The sequence below is a fragment of the Protopterus annectens genome, chromosome 2.part1 (genome assembly GCF_019279795.1).
Source record: "Protopterus annectens isolate FY-2018-M chromosome 2.part1, PAN1.0, whole genome shotgun sequence".
In the NCBI taxonomy this organism is placed as follows: domain Eukaryota; kingdom Metazoa; phylum Chordata; order Ceratodontiformes; family Protopteridae; genus Protopterus; species Protopterus annectens.
Window position 1 is genome coordinate 1,616,251,205 of NC_056729.1, and position 21,447 is coordinate 1,616,272,651.

Consider the following 21,447-nt stretch of genomic DNA (forward strand, 5'->3'; position numbering starts at 1 on the left):
CTCACCAAAGCAGCAAAGATTTCAATAGCAATTCCCACCTTATCTCCACCCTACTTTATGCCTCTCCAGTATATACCAACCTAAGGCAATGCGATCTAAACAAGCTAGAGACCTGCTACAACAAAATCACCAAATTCGCCACAGGGGCATCCTACCGTAGTCACCACTGTCTCGCACTTGCTGAACTGGGCTGGCTTGAACTCCCTCACCTCCTTCAATGGTATCAACTCTCACTCGCCCAGAAACTAGTAAACCATCCACTAAATGTCCCATCCCTCCAGAATCTACTCCAACCCTATCGCACCACCAGACCACTAAGATCCAGCAACAAAAATCACTTGCAGATCACTAAAGCCAATAACTCTGCTGGTGAAGCACTATTCTCTTGCACCATAGCCAAATTATGGAACTCCCTCCCACCCACAATTACCTCCATACCATCATGCACCCACTTCAAAACTTTACTAAAAGCGCACTAAAAACATGCTGGCTATGCCCTTGCAACTCCCACTCTAAAATCACCCACCCCATCCAATCACTACCTTTCTTTCCACTCCACTAGCTACCTTGATTATAGCAAGCTCAGATGCTCATAAGCCTAGTACTTATTATACAGCAGGAACTTCTTATTGTAACATTTGTTAACGTCTGTTATGTACTTTACAGATAAAGATTCTAGTTATCTACTGATGTACTATGTTCTTCATCTGTAAATATGTTGTAAGTAATTGCTATGTTATATTGTTAATCGCTATGCAATCCAATGTGACTACTGTCTGTTTATTTTAACTGTGGAGATTTTCTCCCCGGGCCTCCACTGAAAATGGACCTACATCCAGTCGGACACTCCCGGTCAACAAATGTAAATAATAAATAAATAAATAAATAAATAAATAAAGGCATAGCCAATGACCCATTGCAAACCATTACTTTAGTCAAGTATCTTGGCACCTGTGTTGACAACTCCCTCTCCTTTGATTACCACATGTGATGCCCCTGCACTGGCCAAGGAATCAAGGAGCCTCACTCCTCACCACTAGCACTAGTGAGGGATGTACACATTGGGAGGATAAGTACGCATACAGTAAAGTACAATTTCCGATAACAGCACACAGAGATCACAGTCAGTCTGGGGCTGGTTTCTCCCTCTTTCTCCAGATCCCCAATAAGACCCCACTGGCACAGCTATAGGATTAAGAGCTCAGCTGAGTGGCCAAGCTAAGGACTCCAGCACCCTCTCTGTCCAACCAGTACTTCGTGTCCCTGTCCAAGTAACTGACACACATACACTTTGAGATTTGATTGATATAAAAACACACACACACTCCTGTGGAAGGCTGGCACAGGGTTACTAGCTATGCCCTCTTCTGCCCAGACTATAAGGTAGTTATCACTGCCACCAGCCATCTCTTTATCAACTACTCTAAGACCCTTACCAAAAGGTGCCCAATCTTACTGTGTAATGTTACTATTATCCAAATGGTAAGTGTGACCAAGACTTGCAAGGTTATTGGTGTGGCCTGTACAGTGTCAAAAATGCAAATGCAAGTATTCTAAGAGCTTAAATATCTCTAAACAAACCAACCACAATTAAAGGGTTTAAATATATTTAATAATAAATAATAAACAAACAAGACAATACTCAAACAACACAGTAACTACAGAGTTCAGAATCACAGGAAATGTTTTAAAACAACACTGCAGGACAGTCTCAAATAAATACAGAAAACATCTAAACTAATCTTTATTATATTCCTAATTATATCTAAAAGAAATTACTTTTCCCTAGTTACTTACTATTAGCAAGGCAGATGTGCTGAAGATGGATGTTTCCAGGTTCAAAGACAAATACAAAATGCAAAGTCTGTGTCTGAGAGAGTTTTTAAATTATTATCAAACATTACTACTGGGTCACCTTTGGATAACGTCACTCTTTGCTACCTGCCTTCGGTTCCCAGGCTAACAGAAACTTAAAATTTTAGCATCTCTGTGTGAAAAGTACATATCTCTCAGAAGTTTGCCTAGAACTGGAAGTTGTAAAACAGTTAAACACTTTTACATTTTAAACCTAGTAATTATTTCTGTTTCAAGACAATAGGAAATCCTCTAGCTCTAGACATTGTGTCTGCTTGCTGCACTGAAACTAATTTTTTATAGTACATTGTAAAGCATTTTCTTAAAGTTTTGTAAGTTAACTCTGCATGTTCCAGCCTCTACTATCAAAACATATATTTGCACAGGTATACAGTTCATACACATTTATGTTTTTTCCAGTAGGGTACACTGTGGTTACATTCCTGAATCTCTAGGTAACCTGTCTACTACATAAGGAGTGGTTCTGGCCCAGAAATTGTAGTTATTGGCCGTTTGGGCAATCTCTTCCATCTCGCTCAACTTTCTGATTTGAAAGTTTGCATTTGCACTTGTTTCTGTCCTGTAACTTCTAGTGCAGATACAGATTCTTAGTTTTAGCACTTAAATTTGCTTATTCATGCTCAGCACTTGTTCAGAACTTGTAAGCACTAAATAAGCTACTAATTACTATAGCACTCAGTCTTCCTCATTATCTAGAAGAAAACAGTTTTTGCACTTACTTTTCTCACTTGCTTAGAGAAAAACAGCTCTTGTACTCACTTTCCTCACTTATCTAGAGGAAAATAGTTTCTTATTCAGGCATGTCCAAGGGTCAGCTCCCAGTGTTCTCTCCTGTCTATCTGATGAATCTGGGCATCTTGAGGCAATGTAGAAATTGCCTCATGTACACAGACAACCCTCTCCTTCTACCACCCAACACTACAACCTGTGAGAGATGCACTTATCTAGCCAAACTGGAGACAAAGCTCTCTTCAACTAAGACTGAACTTAACAGTCATGAGGAGAAGGTAAACATTTGCACTACACCACACTCATCACATAGTCTCACTAAATCTACACCACCAAAATCCACACATAGTAACACAAAAACATTCACGGAGGCTCTCAATAATAATCTGTCTAAGCAACAAAGACCTCCAAAGCAGAAACGCAAGCAACCACCATCCCCCAACACAACCCAAATGACACATAGCCCACAGACTCAGTGTGCCACTCAACCACAGCCAATAAGGCAAAACAACGTACCCAACACACTAGTCATAGACAACTCTATAGTCAGGCACACCGATGTCCCACTCACCAGGCTAAACAAGGAGAAGGTTACTGTCAGCTGCCTGTCTGGTGCCAGGATCTGCCATATAACCCACTCACTGAGGTCACTCCACAACAAGTATAAATATGACTCTGTCATTGTCCATGTTGGTGTGAATGACCTGAGAAGTACCTCCCTGGACTACATGAAAAGAGACATGGAAGAGCTCTCCGATCTTATAGCCCAGGCAGGTATTACCCTAGCCCTGAGTAGCATTCTGCCATTGCCCAGAATGATACTGCATTACAAGGACAAAATGATTGACTTCAACAATTGGCTAAGCTTCTGGTGTCATTCTAAGGGGATCCAGTATCTGTCTGCTTGGGATGACATGGTTGACAGACCACGATGCTTTGCCACAGATGGCCTGAACCTGTCACCCCTGGGATTCTAGATACTGGCTAAGGCTCTTGCTGCCCCTATAGTGCCTTTTTTTAGGCAAGGTTCAAATAACAAATTCACCACCATAACGGGTACAGGCAAGCAAAAACTGAGGGTAATGCTACTCAATGCTAAAAGTCTAAATCTCAAAATGCACTCACTCGAGGCACTCCTTAAAATGGAGAACATCGATATCTGTGCAGTGATTGACACCTGGTTCAAGGATCCAGAGAGCACCCCTGCACTACCAGGCTATAACTCATACCACACTTTTCAGCCATGTAACCTGGACCGAAACACCAAAGGCGGAGGTGTGTCCATATTCATTAAGGATATCCACACCTCCAGGCTAGTTGTTCAGCATAATGCATCCGAGGTTATCCAAGTGCAACTAACTCTGGGCAAAACTGAAATCCAAATTGTAGCTTGCTACAGATCCCCCACCATGCCCCAGGATTCCCACTCCTCTTTTCTTGATGTACTGGAAAATATTAGGGTTCAACCAAACTCCCTAATAATGGGTGACCTCAACTACCCCACCATTAACTGGGAAAAGTATTCGTGTACCAACTCCTCAGCTCAACACTTTCTGGAATTCATAAACTCCAATGCCCTGGATCAACTTTTCACACCCCCACCAGGGGCAACAATATCCTAGATTTAGTCATTACCAGCATGAATGAGTGGTGTTCCACACCTGAAGTCAACTCCTCGTTGGTCTGATCCGACCATAAGCTAATCAACCTTGATATCCACATCCCACCCCCACTCCCCATTAAGGAAACCAAAGTAAAAAATTTCTCTAAAGCCAACTTCATGCTACTTAAGACAGAAGTGGTGAACTTCATGACACCCATGCAGATGGACAATACAGTTACAACTCCTGAATCCTACACAAATGCCCTCTATAAGCACTTACACGAGTGCATGGATCATGCTATCCCAAGCAGAACCAAGACGTTATATGCCAAAAAAGGAAGCCAATCTGGTGGTCCCCTGCCATAAACAAAATGTACAACAGAAGGAAGAAACTGTTGCAAAAGAGATTAAAATCCCATGAGTGGAGGAACTCCCTGGTCAGCCTCAGTAAGAAGCAAAGGTCCCTTATAAGATTCTCCAAAGCTAGCTACGAAAACAAAATCGCCACTAATTCCAAGGACAACCACAAAGCATTCTATAGCTATGTCAAGAATCTCAATGGCAACACTCAGATCTGCTCTGAGTTACAGCACAATGGCACTAAATATACAAAACCAACTGATATTGCCAACATCCTGGCAGATAGGTTCAGTGCTAACTTTACCCCCCTCTCACCCCCTAAAGGGCCCATATCTATAGAGGAAGAGTGCAGAGTCCCTGTAATCACAACTACACAGGTAAAAGCTGCACTCTCTAAAGCCAAAAACACAGCATCCATGGGACCGGACAACATCCCAGGCTGTGTTTTACACGAACTTCATAACGAACTGAGTCCCCACTTAAGCACCATGTTCAATAATAGCCTCACATCAGGCTTTGTGCCCACTGAATGGCGCACAGCAACAGTTATCCCACTCCACAAAGGGGGAGCCACCACTGATCCTGGGAACTATCGACTTATTAGCCTGATGAGCCTGGTCTGCAAGGCCATGGAACATATCATCATGGAACTCATAAACAAAGACATTGGTAACCTCCAAACCCTGGATCCCACCAAGTTCGGGTTTGTGAAAGGCAGATCATGCCTCCTGAACCTGATCAACTTCTTTGAGGCAGTCACCAAAGCCGTAGATGAGGGTAAGGTGGTTCACACAGCCTATCTTGACCTTGCCAAGGCTTTTGACACCATCCCCCATTCTGGAATTATAGCTAAACTCAGTAAACTAGGTATAAATCCCTACGTCACAAGATGGGTTGCCAACTGGCTCACTGACAGAACCTACACTGTAAAAGTTGCAGACTCCAAATCTGACCTCAAAGCAGTGACAAGAGGAGTACCACAGGGTTCCATCCTGGGACCTCTCCTGTTTGGTATCTACTTCTCTGAAGTACAGGCTAACACAGAAGGCCTCTGGCTAATGAAGTTTGCAGATGACTGCAAACTAGGAGCCATAGTCAAGTCTCCAAAAGATGTGGTCATCCTACAGAAGGGCCTCGCTGAGACAGATGCCTGGTGTCAGAGCCATGGCATCAAGCTCAATGCCAAAAAGTGCAGTGTCATCCCCTTTGGTAAAACTCTGTACCCATGAACTACCACATAGGCAGCGATCTACTTAACACCAAATGCGTGATAAGAGACCTTGGGACCCAGGTGAACAGTAGTCTCACCTTTGATAGTCACATCGCCACAGTAGTCAGGAAGTCCTTCTACATGGCACATCTCATCATAAAAGGGTTCTCATCCAGGAAAAAAGAGGTCATTGTTCCCCTCTACTCAACATTCATTAGACCCATTATAGAGTACAACGCCCCTTTTGGAATGTACCTCACAAGACATCTGCAGCAGCTGGAAAGGCCACAGAAGTACCTCACAAAGAGGATTACTGGCCTCAAACAAATGCCCTACATTGACCGCCTCAAAGAACTCCAGCTTTACTCCATAGCATATCGCCTACTCTGAGGTGATCTCTGCCTAACATATAAAGTTATGTCAAACCCAGAGCTGTTGGACATGCTACACCTAAAGAAATCCCAATCCCTCTGAGCTACATACTCTAGGGTCCTAAACCTTGTCACCACAATAAACAGGACATGCTGGAGGGATAGATTTCTGTCCCAGAGACTTCCCATACTCTGGAACAGGCTACCCATCTATGTCAAGCAAAGTTCTTCATTAGCACTCTTCAAGAAAAATCTTGATGAGTGGATGGGAAATAGGAAATACACCCTGGGGATCACTTCTGTGTCTCTGCTCAACAGTGGCACAGGAAAATAACTTTCTTGTGAGGAGTAAGCCAGGGAACCTTGTTGGCTAGGCTTACGTAGGCCCTTAGGCCAATATCCTAGTACCTACCTATGAACCTACCTATGAATCTCAGTACATAACATAAAGTTCAACACACACACACTTCTGAACCAGTAACTTAATATCCACATAACTTATAGTTCTCTTACATTTGCAAGACAAGCATATGAATCATATTAGTATTCACAGATGACATGATTATTTACAAAATTCCAGATAGCTAGGCTGGCAGTGTCACACTATATTCCAACAATTAGTCAAAAAGTCCTTCTTTCTAGTTCAATTAATTTCTAAAGGCATCTCAACCAGGTCAAAAAAAAAAACAGTCCCTTTTTTCTCAGTTCTAATTAGACCACCTGCAAGGGCAGTATAGTGGTCCTTTATGATGCTTTATGTCTGACTTATCTTCTCCATATATTTGGAACAACTACTTAGCTTTGAAAATTAAGATTTTGGCATAGCTTATTAATTAATAAGTTTGAATTTCTTTCCTTGCTCATAATTTTTGTTTTGGTCATCATTTCAGGAAAATGCTGGGAAAAAGCTCTAAAATTCACCTCAGAGTATCTAGGACTCCATGGTTTCTGGGACCTAGTAGCCCACGCCACATAATTACATAATTAATTTATTTCCTCCACAGTTATTACACTGCGGTCTTAGCCAGTTAGTTTGAGTTGAAATTTATTTATTTAACATTTGTTTACTGGGAAAGTCCAACTTGGAACAAAGCCAATTTTCAGTGGAGGCCCAGGGAGAAACACTCCACATGTACATCTTTGTAATGTGGGAGGAAACCAGAGTACCCAGAGGAAGCCCACACAAATGCATGAAAGACATGTAGACTCCACACGGAATGAACCCCAGCCAAGAATTGAACTAGAGAACCTCTTGCTGTAAGGTGACAGCACTACCGCTTCACCACTGAGCTGTCCAAATTGAGGTAAAAGCTAAAGTATAAGACAAAGTATATAAAAATAGGAAAGAGTAAATCTGTGTGGATGGTTTGGGGAGGTCATGAAGATGGAATCAATAGAGTACTTGGGGTGCAGTGGTAGCCAGAGTGCAGCAGGTGGTATATCATGCAGTCTTTTGTCTAGAGCTGCATAATTTAACCTAAGGCCAGTCTTGCTGATCAAAGCTGGCCATTTGAACTGTTAATAGTCAATAAAGTGGCTAGAATGAATGGATACTAAGGCAGGTTGTAGTTGACGACAACTGACTCCAGCTGTTATTTAATCACAATTAAACTGTCTTTGACCTTCTGTAATATATAGCCTGCCCCCATTCCAACTATTTTTACCTATTCATTTGCTTCTTACTGCCTTCTTCCTTTGAAGTCACCAGCCACCACTGAGGTGGAGTACTCTAAGACTGTAAGTATAGAGACAACTGTTAATTTTAGGAGGAATGAAAAATTCTCCAGAGTAAATGGGGTACCACAATGTTACAGAAGTAACACCGAGGACGGATAGCATAGTGGTAATAGACACAGAACTGCACCACAGAAATGTGTGACAGGAAAAGACACATTGGGTAATGTCAAGGGAAAATACTGGGCAACTAGGAATGATAAGCTGGTAAATCATTTAGTACCTTTTCTAATTCTTTGCAGGATCTGAGACATAAGTTGATAGAGGGACAGTGACAGAGGTGGGAAATGTGGTACTATTCCTTTAAATTATTAGTGCCTTTTCTTGGTAGACTGTTAGGATATAGGTTCATAGGTTCATAGGTTGGTACTAGGCTATCGGCCCTAGGGCCTATGCAAGCCTAGCCAGAACAATTCCCTGGATATTTCTTCCTACAATATTTACTTCTCTTGGCCCCTGTCTAGCAGGGTGACTGACATGATCCCCAGGGTGAATTTCCTATATAAGCTAATTATGTGTTCTGATTTGCTGTATTTAATGCAGTAAAATAATAAACTTTACAGGCTGGATTATATCAACTTGTGTCCATTTCTTTATTATTATGCTACACAGAAACACATATGGTACAAGAAATTGGTACATTTGAGATATGTTGCAGATCCATTCACTAGGATATGTCTGCCTTCAAGGTTTTTTTTCTGAAAATTGAGAAGTGTGGATGTAATAGTTCAGTTTGTTCCAGAATGCCAGCAGAATAGCTGAAAAGCAAGACAGGGTAGATTTTGCCATGTTTCTGTACATCACTGGGGAAGGAGTAAATAAACTATGGAATACTTCTGAGTTTCAAGATGGAAAGAAGACAGCATAGATTTGTTGAAAGAGAAATTTAAGAATTATTATGAGCTAACAAAAAATCTGCCATCCTTCTGTCATTTAATCTTCAAGGGGTCCTAAGAGCTTAAAGCATGAATGATGATTAAGTATCTATGCCACTGTTATTAAATTAAATAACCGACCCAAATAGTGTGAGTTAATATTATAATACAGAATTGTGTACTGTTTTAAAATGATCATTTAAGGGGTAAATTGTTAAAAGAAAAAAAATTAACATTAAATAAAAGACTACAATAGAGTAAAGAGCAGGCAAAATTAATTTTGATCAAGTTGAGAAATTAATAGAAGAATTAGAAATGTTTAAAATTATATACCAAAAGAAAGAAAAGAGATTTGTCAAGAAAAAAGAGAAAATTGTAAGTTTTTTTTTTTTGTGAGGTATAGCTCTAACTATGAATAAAATAAATACATTAGGATTGTTTGTACAATAATTGTATTAAGAGGAATAATTTGATATAATGAAAAAATGCAAGAAATCAAGGGTCTAAGTAATCCTTATGTGGACATCCCACAAAATAATGTCACCACATGTTCAAAAAAAAGAATGTCAATCACCACAAATAATTCCTCATTTCTTTTGGTATATGTAGCCCATGATGATGAGGGGATAGGAAATAGAAAGTTCACCCCAGGGATCACTCTAGTGGCTCTACTTGTTAGGGGCACTAGGAATTAACGTCGGCCGGCACAATGTCAGGGCACTTCTATGGGCTAGCCTTGTGCAGACTCCAGGGCCATTAGCCTAGTATACACCTATGAACCTATGAACCTATGAAGCAATGTACTTTTCTCACTTTACTTAAATGTAGTTTGGATGAATGGATGAGTAACCACAAATTCATCTCATTTTAGCACCCTTTTCCTTTAACCTTGACATAAGATGGCGGTGCCTTATGTGCCAGTGGCCTCTTCAGCTCCCACTGTTCATTTCATGTTTTCAGTGTTGTGTGTCCATCTTCTTGGAGGCCTTTGGAGTCACTGGTGGCCAAGTGTGGAGAGGGTGCAGCCGTGGTGTCTGGTTTTGGTGGTGGAGGTGTCGGTGGATCAGTTGGATGGTTTGGATCAGTGAACTGTTTAAGATTGGATCAGGTAAATTGGAGTGGCTGGAGTGGTTGGTTTGGTTGTGGGTGTTTGGGCCTGCATGTGGAGAGGTGGTCAGAGTGATTGGTGGAGACAGAGTGTCGGATGATGTTGGAGGGTGTCGGTGGGTGTTGTGCCAGATCTGATTTGATGGTGAAGGTGTAAAATGGACAGTGACTGGTATGGAAATGAGGTTGGTGTTGGATTGGATGGTGGACTTAGATCATGGTGGATGACAGAAACTTTGATTGTTGACCTGAATGAGGATGGTTTGTGGAGACTAGATTGTCTGCAGGGATGTGTGCTGATCTGGACTTTGTCTGTTTTTATTGGATTGGTGGAAATGGACTGGGATTTGCTGGTGTGGAGATGGAGCTCCAGCTGACTGGGACTCTGTGTTTTGTGTGTGTGTGTTTGTGTTGTTTATTGTTTACATACTTGCGTTTTTTGTTGCAATGGCTTTGTGTTGTGTATCCATGAGCTTGAAGGAAAGTAATTTCATTCAGCTGTACACTTTGTGGTTGTATGGTCTGAATGACAATACAGTTTTACTTTACTTTATTTTACTTTTCCCTCATGGCTAGGGAGAGCATATAAATGTCACAACATATCTTTGTTCTAACCATGTCTGGGTAATTTGTACACAAACTTTAAGAGCTAAAAAATACCATAGATCTGGCAGGCTAGGCTTCTTAAGATCTTCACAGATTAATAGCTTAACAAATACCTATGAATATACAAATCTATGGGAGCAAATGACTATTGAGGGAAAGGTAATAGAGTGGAATGAGGTCAAGGGGACATTTGGATTGTAGGTTAGAAACTGCCTTCCCTATCAGGAACTGATACAAGAGTATATTCTAAGAGACAGTTAAGTGAAAGACCATATCTGGTGGACGTTTTTGTTGAGAATACAACAGAAGCTGCTGGTAAAAAGGGATTAGCAGGGCATGTACAATACTGCATGATAACTAAATGAATAAATCAGAAGAGGTAGAAAAGACTGAACAGAGAGACTAGAAAGGCCATTTGCAAAACAACAGTGGTAGGAAATCAGTATGGCTTCCAAGTACGCAATAACGTCTAGAAGGTTTAGGATTTTTGCATGGAAATGGTTGTTTAGGTAGTTTATATCCCAAGCAGACTTCAGCAAATGTTTCCTCAATTAGGTAGCAATTGCTAGAAGTGTGATGGGAAACAGAGCAATAACTGAGAACATGTTTTTTTGGGAATGTAACAAGAAGGCAGATTTTAAAAAGTCCCTACACAGTACTTTGTCAAAAATGTTGGCGGGCCAGTGATTTTTTACTAAGCAAATGATTCTTTTGAGCTGGAATACAGGATATGGATTTCCTTGACAAAAAAGCCTTGCTAAGTTTAATTCTATCAGCTGCCAAAAAAAGCAATTACAAGAAAGTCAAAATTAAAATCTAAACATTATCCAAATGGAATTAGTGGAACAATACATACAGAATAATGTTTAGAAGGAGTGAAATTTAAGGGAAGGCAAGATTTAAGCAATGTATGAATATGTATAAGTCATGAAACTCATGCAAAATTTGTACCATGGCTTGTCTTCTTTTCTATAGCCTTGTATGTGGCCATGTGGTTATTTTGTAAAAAAATTTATGTACACCATTGTGTCCATAGGAATGAATTTTCCACACATAATACTTTATTCTGCACATAATTTATTCTACTCATGGGTCCTATATTGTATCTCTGTTGACAGAGAAATTACCAGTTATGTGATGGTCTGTCAGGTGATGCTATATAAGTCAATGCCTGTACCATCACTACTGGCATGGCAGGCCATTATGCAAAATATTGCCTGCACTGGCTCAGAAGGTGGTTACCAACCCATACTGTTGAACTACTGGTGCTGTTATGCTTACCCTTACTCCTGTCCTCCATAAATCACAGTAATTAATCTAAGTGAACATAGGTGTGTAGCATCACTGTTTTATACACTTCTGAACTGAACTCCACCATGCTGTTCTCCTACATTTGCATATTTTGTGGTAGTCATTATACTAGCATTCTTGTTTACATCACTTTCTGCACTCATTTGAATGAACTGCATATCATGCATTTCAGAACTGTTGTTGGCACCCTGGACAGTCTACTGACTTGTGTCCCCCTCAACTCAGAAGCAACTTTTTTGAGGTGCCAGTTGCACTCCCTAGCAGTTTGCTCTCAGGGCGGATGCCAGCTTTGATCCCACTAGCTATGGCAGTGGAACAATTTCTGAACATTATGCAGCTGGTGTTTATGAATTGTCCCTACTCCCCCCCCCCCCATGGCCACTACCAGTGTTGTTTTGCTGTGTGTGTGGCTCTAACAATTTATGAATCCCAGCCAAACTCTTGCCATCCCCTTATTACTAATCCTTTGTACTTCTAAAGCATCCATAACATGATTAAGAAAGTAGAATTAAAGGCATTAGAAACATTTAGTCTACTAGGCTTAATGATGCTGTTTCCGCTAAGCAGTGACTAAGAAAGTACTAAAGAAATAACTTTAATTTATAGGCACTGTTCAGGCAGCAATGTACAACTTAGTCTAACACAGTATTCACACATTCTCTTCTGCTTTACAAATATAGAAAAGCTAAGTGATACAAACTCTTAGAATGGTATGTACTATTACCTAAAATGAACCAGCAAGAGGGAGAATAAACATTTTTAGAAGCAAAGATCATCACAAAGGCGTCCACAGTTTTTGGCACAAGCAAACAATGCAATAAATAAGATACATTTTGGCAAGTGCACTGGAAAATGTAATTGAATTATACAGTTCCTGGTTTAAACTGGTGCAGTGTGTTATGAAATTTAAATAGCTGGGCATCTAAAATAAGCAAAATGTTCCTAGCACAGAATGCATGGACTAGAAATGGGCCAGCAATCATGAAAACACAAAATGCTGGGCTTAAGGAGCTGCTTTCTAACACCCACAAGAGGAAGGAAATATATAATGGAGAACAGGTCACAGAGAAAATATAACAAGTGTATCTTCTTATTTTTGAATTTGTTAACAGATAAGCTCACTAGCCACAAATGCCTCCCTTTAGGAAAACCAGAAACAGTGTCTTGTTAAATGACATACAAGAGTCACACAGAATTAAAAAAGTGACTATCAGAATCAAACATGGGATTACAGGATGAAGCCAAAAGTCTCAAAACCTTAGTTATCTGTGTAAAACTACCAGAGTGTATGTTACATATACATGTGTGTATGTGTGTTTATGTTTGTGTGTGTGTGTGTGTGTGTGTGTGTGTGTGTGTGTGTAAATATATATTTGTGTGTGTGTGTGTGTGTGTGTGTGTGTGTGTGTGTGTGTGTGTGTGTGTGTGTGTGTGTATGTTTGTGTGTGTATGTGTGCACATGTAATAAACTCTTCTCTCCCTGCCAATGAATCTTTAACACCCTTGTCTTTCAATTTTGATTGCTATGCCTGGCCATGTTTACCATAGTGGTATAAATACCACCTCAGGTCTTCCTTGAAAAGCAACCACTGCCTTAATGGGCATTCTTTTGCATTTCAGTGGGGGCAATGCCAACAGGACCATTTTCTGCCACAATGTAGGAAAAAAGCAAACATAATCAATAAATAAATGTGCAGTATAGTTAAATGCATGCAGGAAGAAGAGGTAGTCACAGTATATAAGTAAGCAATAATGTCAAATAAAGTGGGCATAATAGGGAAGCAATAGACCACACAGGTGTGCTGCATCAGGCCTACTCACTTTGAGAAGTCTATTATTTCTCTATAAAGCCAATCCTGGGGGCATATGATAGCTGTTTTTTTTTGAAAATGACCTCTGTGCTTTCTGATATTGGGTTCTTCTGTGTGTTGTGTTTTCTCTGTGTATCTTTTTATTTGTTTTGATGTAAGAAATATTCCATTTTGTGCATTTTGTGCATTGTGTAATGTATTGCAACATCAAGGATTATCCAATTTCTTTAATTATAACTTACGGTGGTGCAACGGTTAGTGTTGTTGCCTCACAGCAAGAGGTTCTCCGGTTTGATCCTTGGCTGGGGTGCCTTCTGTGCGGAGTCTGCATGTCCTCCCTGTGGCCGCGTGGGTTTTCTCCGGGTGCTGCAGTTTCCTCCCAAAGACAAGCTGTAGGTGGATTGGACAACTCCAAATTGGTCCTAGGTGTGTGTGTGTGTGCCTTCTGTGGAAGGTTGGGCGCTGGGCTGGCAATTCGCCACTGTAAAACTCCACTGCCAATCATGAGCGGACAGGTGATCTGCTGTGGCGACCCCTAACTGGGAAAAGCTGAAAGAAGAATAAACATTGATTGTGAAGGAATTCAGAATTGTAAATAAATGATTACATCATTTCTATATTTATAACGTTGTGTATAACAGTTGATTGTGATACACTGAAATAATGAAAAACTCTGTATATTTTAAGAGAAATCATGTAAAACATTACTGTACTTATACAACTTTATGGCATATGTTTAAGTATTTGATATTATTCACTGACATTTGTTAACTGAGATAGTGTACCAATTCGCATAAACCTTTTTTCAGAAGCAGCCCTGGAACACAGTCTGGCTAAATGATTTGCTTGTCATATAGTAGACAAATTGAAGGCTGAGGGAAACAACCCCTGAGTAGAGGACAGAACTTAATAGCTCGTAGCCCTAATCTTTGTACTGTAAACCTTATTTTTATTACTTAATGTTTCTTTGATTCTTTATTATGTTTGGAAAAAGAAAGATTATTTTAAGCCTGCCATATTTCATTTATTTATTTATTATTTTGTTAAGATGCTTATCTTTCGTTATTGGTATTTCCTTCTTGTATTATGTGTCAAGACATTGATTTACATTAAACTAGTAAGGCAAAAAGTTCTTTACTTGTTAGTTTTAGATTTTTGTATCTTTTACATATACTGTAACAGTGTAACAACTGCTCTCTAGTCTTTTTATCAAACAGTTATTTGCCAGGTGTGCGTGATGGCAAATTACATGATTTTACAATTCCTAGCCCAGTGCTTTACACACATCAGTATAGTTTTTGAGGCAGTACAGCTTGAAATACTTTCACAAGTGGAAACAGTATGGGGCAAATACAAGAAATGAGAGACAAGTCAGTAAGCATCATTTAATTAAAGTTTTTTTGGATGATGGCAAACTTGTTGCCTTTATATAATTTGAATTGAATTGGAATTTTTGTATGTGCATTTTATTATTATTTTAATATGCATTTACATTTATACACTGTTTTTCTTTTGTGTAGTTTATTAATGGCATCAGTAAATAAACTTCTTAGCTTAGTCTGACTGGATATGTTTTTGTTGCTAAGGGGCTGCTGGTCTTGTTTAAATGTATATGCAGGGACTGTTAGCCTTTTCTGCAGTTATATATATATTCATCCACAACTCCTTTTTCCCATTTTTTGGGGTCAGGGTGTCACTTCAATAGTGACAATCATCTAGAGCCAAGGTTTACACTGCTGGGTGGCTAGCCCTGCCAGTGTAGTTCTTCTACATTACACACTTGCACGCACACTCACATCTATGGCCAATTTAGAGTATCCAGTTTGCCTACTTCATGTCTTTGCAATGTGATAGGAAACCAGAGCACTCAGAGGAAACACATGTGAACACAGGGACAACATGCAGACTCTGCACAGAAGACACCATAGTCAAGAGTCGAATGGGGGGAATCTCTTGCTGTGAGGAGAACACGCTATCTGCTCTGAAACTGTGCACACTTTATATATATATATATATATATATATATATATATATATATATATATATATATATATATATATGTGTGTGTGCGTGTGTGTGTGTGTATATATATATGGGAGGGCTACAGAATCCTGAAAGACCAAAATCCTGAAGACCAAAATCCCGAGACCAAAATACTGAAAGTTCAAAATACTGAAAATTCAAAATCCTGAAAACACACAGGATACCAACACTTAGTATATTCCAGCACAAGTACATATATAAACAAATAAAACACAAACCATATTACTGTTCTCCAAGTATAAGCAGGGGGGCAAGCCTCCCTGCATCCCGCAATTGGGGGGCTGTGCCCACAACACCCCCTGCTACTTACATATATCAACTCCAATATTGCACTTATTGTAGTAAAGTGCAATCTTAGAGTTGATATATTTAAATAGCAGGGGGTGTGGGGGGTGCAGGGGGGCTTGCCCCCCTGCATATAGTTGAAGGGAAATATGTTTCTGTATGTACTTGTGCTGGAATATAGTAAGTGTTGGTATCCTGTGTGTTTTCAGGATTTTGAGTTTTCAGTATTTTGAACTTTCAGGATTTTGGTCTCAGGAGTTTGGTCTTCAGGATTTTAGGCTTTCAAGATTCTGTAGCACTCATATATATATATGCTTCAAAAAAGAACTGAAAGTATTCTTCCAAACTAACTGGATCTGCCTGTGCCAGGATCCCACGTGACCACCTTCCTCCTGCTGCATAACTCCACTGTCTAAGTCAAATTTACCTAGCCTCTGAAATTCCTGACTGGTAATTGCTTAATCCTTCTGGAAGTATTTGTAATTGCCTATTTTCATACATGTATCACCAAAAATCAGTGTTCCAATTCTGTAAGATAAATGCTTTTTAACCATAGTATGCATGTATCTTTTTACAGTGTTTTTGCTATGCTTTTATTTTGTATTAATATACTGCTATACTTATTCTTGTGTTACTATGTATACATCAGTTATTAATATGCTGTGTTTACTAATATGCTGTTACTAATATGCTGTTATACTTATTCTTGTGTTACTATGTATACATCAGTTATTAATATGCTGTTACTAATATGCTGTTATACTTATTCTTGTGTTACTATGTATACATCAGTTATTAATATGCTGTTACTAATATGCTGTTATACTTATTCTTGTGTTACTATGTATACATCAGTTATTAATATGCTGTTACTAATATGCTGTTATACTTATTCTTGTGTTACTATGTATACATCAGTTATTAATATGCTGTTACTAATATGCTGTTATACTTATTCTTGTGTTACTATGTATACATCAGTTATTAATATGCTGTTACTAATATGCTGTTATACTTATTCTTGTGTTACTATGTATACATCAGTTATTAATATGCTGTGTTTACTAATATGCTGTTACTAATATGCTGTTATACTTATTCTTGTGTTACTATGTATACATCAGTTATTAATATGCTGTGTTTACTAATATGCTGTTACTAATATGCTGTTATACTTATTCTTGTGTTACTATGTATACATCAGTTATTAATATGCTGTGTTTACTAATATGCTGTTACTAATATGCTGTTATACTTATTCTTGTGTTACTATGTATACATCAATTACTAATATACCGTGTTTACTAATATGCTGTTATACTTATTCTTGTGTTACTATGTATACATCAGTTATTAATATGCTGTGTTTACTAATATGCTGTTACTAATAGGCTGTTATACTTTTCTTGTGTTACTATGTATACATCAGTTATTAATATGCTGTTTACTAATATGCTGTTACTAATAGGCTGTTATACTTATTCTTGTGTTACTATGTATATATCAATTTAGTGGAACTTTTCTCCTCAGGTCTCCACTTGAAAATGGGCAATAACTGCTCAGTTGGACTAATGAATAAAATGTAAACTAGCCACACCACATAGAGTCTAGAGCATAGTCATCTGGGGCTATTCTTTGCCTTCCATACTGTTTTGGTGGCCTTGGACAAGAATACAAACTCCACAATGGGCCACTTCCCCTGCATGGTTAAAAAACAAAGACATTGAAATTAACCATATGGGACTAGTTAAGGAGCAAAAAATAAACCCTATACTTTACATGAGCATTTATAAAAATAAGATTTAAATTGTTATTTTAAACACAGACTGGAATAATAAGGAAAAGGCAATTGTGTTGTCTTAGCAGAAATGTAAAAATAAGTTATGAAGAGGTATCTGCATTACAGTCCCAGCATCAGGGAGTAAGGATGAGCCCAAAAAGTGTCCTTGGAAGTGCAGTAATATCCCTCTGTGAATTATGGAAGTCATAAAATAAGCATCTGAATTTTTATGCTCACAGCAAGGCAAGTTATAAAGTTTAGTTAAGGAAATTATATATTTAATACCAAAGCATTATACATTTTTGGGGTGGTGTAAGACAGCTGAGTGAATGCACTTTGCAAGTTTAGTTTTACTTTTCAAGGTGTGGTAAAACTTCACTCCAACAATTCCTTTTAGGCAAAGCTACCATACTGTCATGCAGAAGAATGCACTCCTGTAGCCTCGTGTTTAGTTCTGCAACTCCACCATCAGTGGACACAGGGGAAACCTCATTTTGTCCTAACAAAAGCCATTTGGGAAAAACAAGATTTTTCGCTCAGAAATTGTATTTCATGCACTTACTTATCTAAGTATTGTCTATTTCTTCTTTTGATGTAATAAAACATATTCTAAATGGAGTTCAGACACTATTGTTGCTACATTTACCCCCAGATTCATAAAGCCTGCACGGAGTGCAAGATGAGTGCAGGAGTCCACGCAGGCAATATGTCTGCTGTGTGATCCAGGAACAGCCGGCAGGGGCCTGCACGAGAGCTCCAGCACTAATCTTGCATGGACTAAGCCCTGGTATGCAAATCACCTCATTTGCTGGAGAAATCCATTCAAATGTGGTGATATTGCAATCCAGGAAGCTTGCAACAGTTCGTGCAACACAAGTTCAATGTGCAGAAATGTACTCGGTTAGTAACCGAGTACATTTCTGCAAAATCCAAAACGGAGCTATGGCAGCTCCAAATAAAGGCTGCACATTATTGAGGAAGCATGCCAATGGCGAAGTAGAAGGCCATTGACATTGCAAACGGTATAAAAAAAAATAAAACAACATTTTTTTTTTGCCGATCTCGGCTGTTTATGTATAGGGCAGCGGCGAGCAAATGGGATCGGGGGGAAAATAATAAAATAAACTGCAAATGAACATTCTAACAAAAATCAGTATTCTGCCATGCAGTTCAATGGCAGGCAAAAGACAACTTGGCCAGTGAGTAGTGGTTGCTAAATGGGGAGGCTCAGTGTGGGACATGTAACTATACATTAGTAGGCAATCCTATGCAAATGAGGGAAAGGTTACTGAATCCCAGATATTCTCAGGGTGTGAGGCAGGTCCCAAGAGTGTAAGAGTATAAATAGCTGGGTGCAAGACTAGGATATAGGTGACATCATGGGGGGTGTGTCAGGCATACTGTAAGCAGATTGGAGAGCTGTGGCTCGGGACTGCTCCTAGCTTAGCACAGCTAAGCTAGAGGTGAGTCCAAACTGCCTAGCACTCTTTACAAAGTGTAAGCGGGTGTGCGTGCCATGCACCGGGTCTTACAGGAAGAAAAAGGAAGTTAAATCAGGAAATAGCAGCTCTGTGCACATTTGAGCATTTTGTTTGCGGGGCGTGCACACAGGCTTAAACAAGGATGGAAAATAGCAGTAGGAATGTAATCAAGGAGAACTAGCTTAGCTGACAGGTGAAATGTATCAGAAACAGCCAATTACACAGGCAGCAGCCTAGCCCAGCACACCACTATAAACTATGCAAACACCTGTCCCTCTTGTTTTTCTCAAAACCTCTGCACCACTGGTGTATACAGACGGGGAAATTTTACAAAACGAAAGCAAGAGAAAAAATGTTAGAGGCTGCATTTGCTATCATAATCCAGCATGTGCAAGAGGCTGAGGGTGGTAAGGATGTGAATGCTGCTGTGTAACCCACAGTGAGGAGATGGAGAAGAGTGTACAGACCCAGGGTAACCTACCAAGGGCTACATGAGCTGGAGATAGTGGAGCACTATAGGGTGGACAGGGACCTCCTACAGCAAATTGCTGAGCTGTGCCGGCCACGCCTCACACACAGAACTAACAGAGGGGAACCCATTGCAGTGGATACCAAGGTATGTGTAGGCCTAAGAATACTGGCTACAGGTACCTTCCTAAGGCCAACTAGGGATATGATGGGGATTTCACAGGCATCAGTATCCATGGTACTCCACCAGTTCCTGGATGCCATGTCAGCACATGTCGGTGAGCACGTATAGTTCCCCATCACCTGTGAGGCGTTGGCCAGCAATATTCATCTCTTCCACCAAATAGCAGAATACCCTGAGGTAGTGGGTGCAATAGACTGCACGCACATACACATTAAACCACCACCAGGTGAGTGAGGTAGGGTCTACATCAACTGCAAGGGCTTCCCCTCCATCAACTGCCAGGTTGTGTGCAATGCCCAGGGCATAATAATGAATGTGTGTGCTGGCTGCCCTGGAAGCTACCAAGATTCCCACATCTGGCATCTGACGTAGCTGTACCAGACATTTGCCAGTGGGGACATCCCACACGGTCACCTAGTGGGGGATGATGGATATGCACTGGAGCCATAGCTGATGACACCCATCAGAAATGCACATACACCCAAACAAGAACTCCATAATGAGGCACACGCACAGACACAAATCATAATGGAGCATGTGTTTGGGATGCTCAAGTCACGGTTCTAGTGCCTGGACACATCTGGTGGAGCCTTGCAGTACTCACCAACTACATGTACCCAAATTGTCCTTGTATGTGCCATGCTACACAATATGATCCTGTGGAAACAGCTGCAGCAGGAACAGCATGGGGCAGGGCCACACAGCCCCCACCAGTGCCAAGGCCTGCACAGGCACAGAGTGACTCAGAGAAGGAACAAACTGAGCGTACCCCAGTAGGCAGGAGGAAGCGTGCCCAGTATGCCCTGGCCTTGGCAAAGAGGCAATGCATAGCACATGCACTGACACAGTAGGGACCCAGGGAATGACACTTCTCTCCAACTCACACATACAGTAAAAAGGATGCCAAACATGACACTACCTGTGCTCAACCATGTATAGGGAGTGTACTATGTGCATCTGACATAGGCATCCCTGTAGCACCACCCTCAATACTGGGATACCCACAAGGTAAGTGAATCACATATGCCATTTGGGGGGCACATACCCAACAACAGTCACAAATGAGTAAATGTGTCAGGTGTGCCCCACCATCCTACTTACCCTTATAGTAACAGTCAGGTGTGCCCCTCCCCCTGTGTAGAAATGTAGAAACAGTCAGGTGCCCCCCCTCTATCCAGAAATGTAGCAACAGTCAATGCCAAATGACTGATGTATACCCTGCAGACACAGCATGCTACCTGTCAGTGTGCAACACAAAGTTCAGCACTGCAGTACAAACTACCAGGATTTGATCCACACATGCAATATAGATGGACATACTGGGCATGCTCACACACACACAGATGAATGAAGGCAATGTCTTAGACGAATGAAGGCAATGTCAGTCAGCAACATACTGAAAAGTCATACTGGGCATACTCACACACTTAAACACATGAAGGCCATGTCTGCAAACACCAGTGGACCAGACATATCTGGCAGTTCCAGTTCTTATTTCAGACACATATCAGTATGCACCACTCCTGCCTTGCACACACACTGAATGGGAATACAGACATATATGTAAGGACAACACATTATAATAAGCCAAAGTTAATGGACATAGATGTGTGG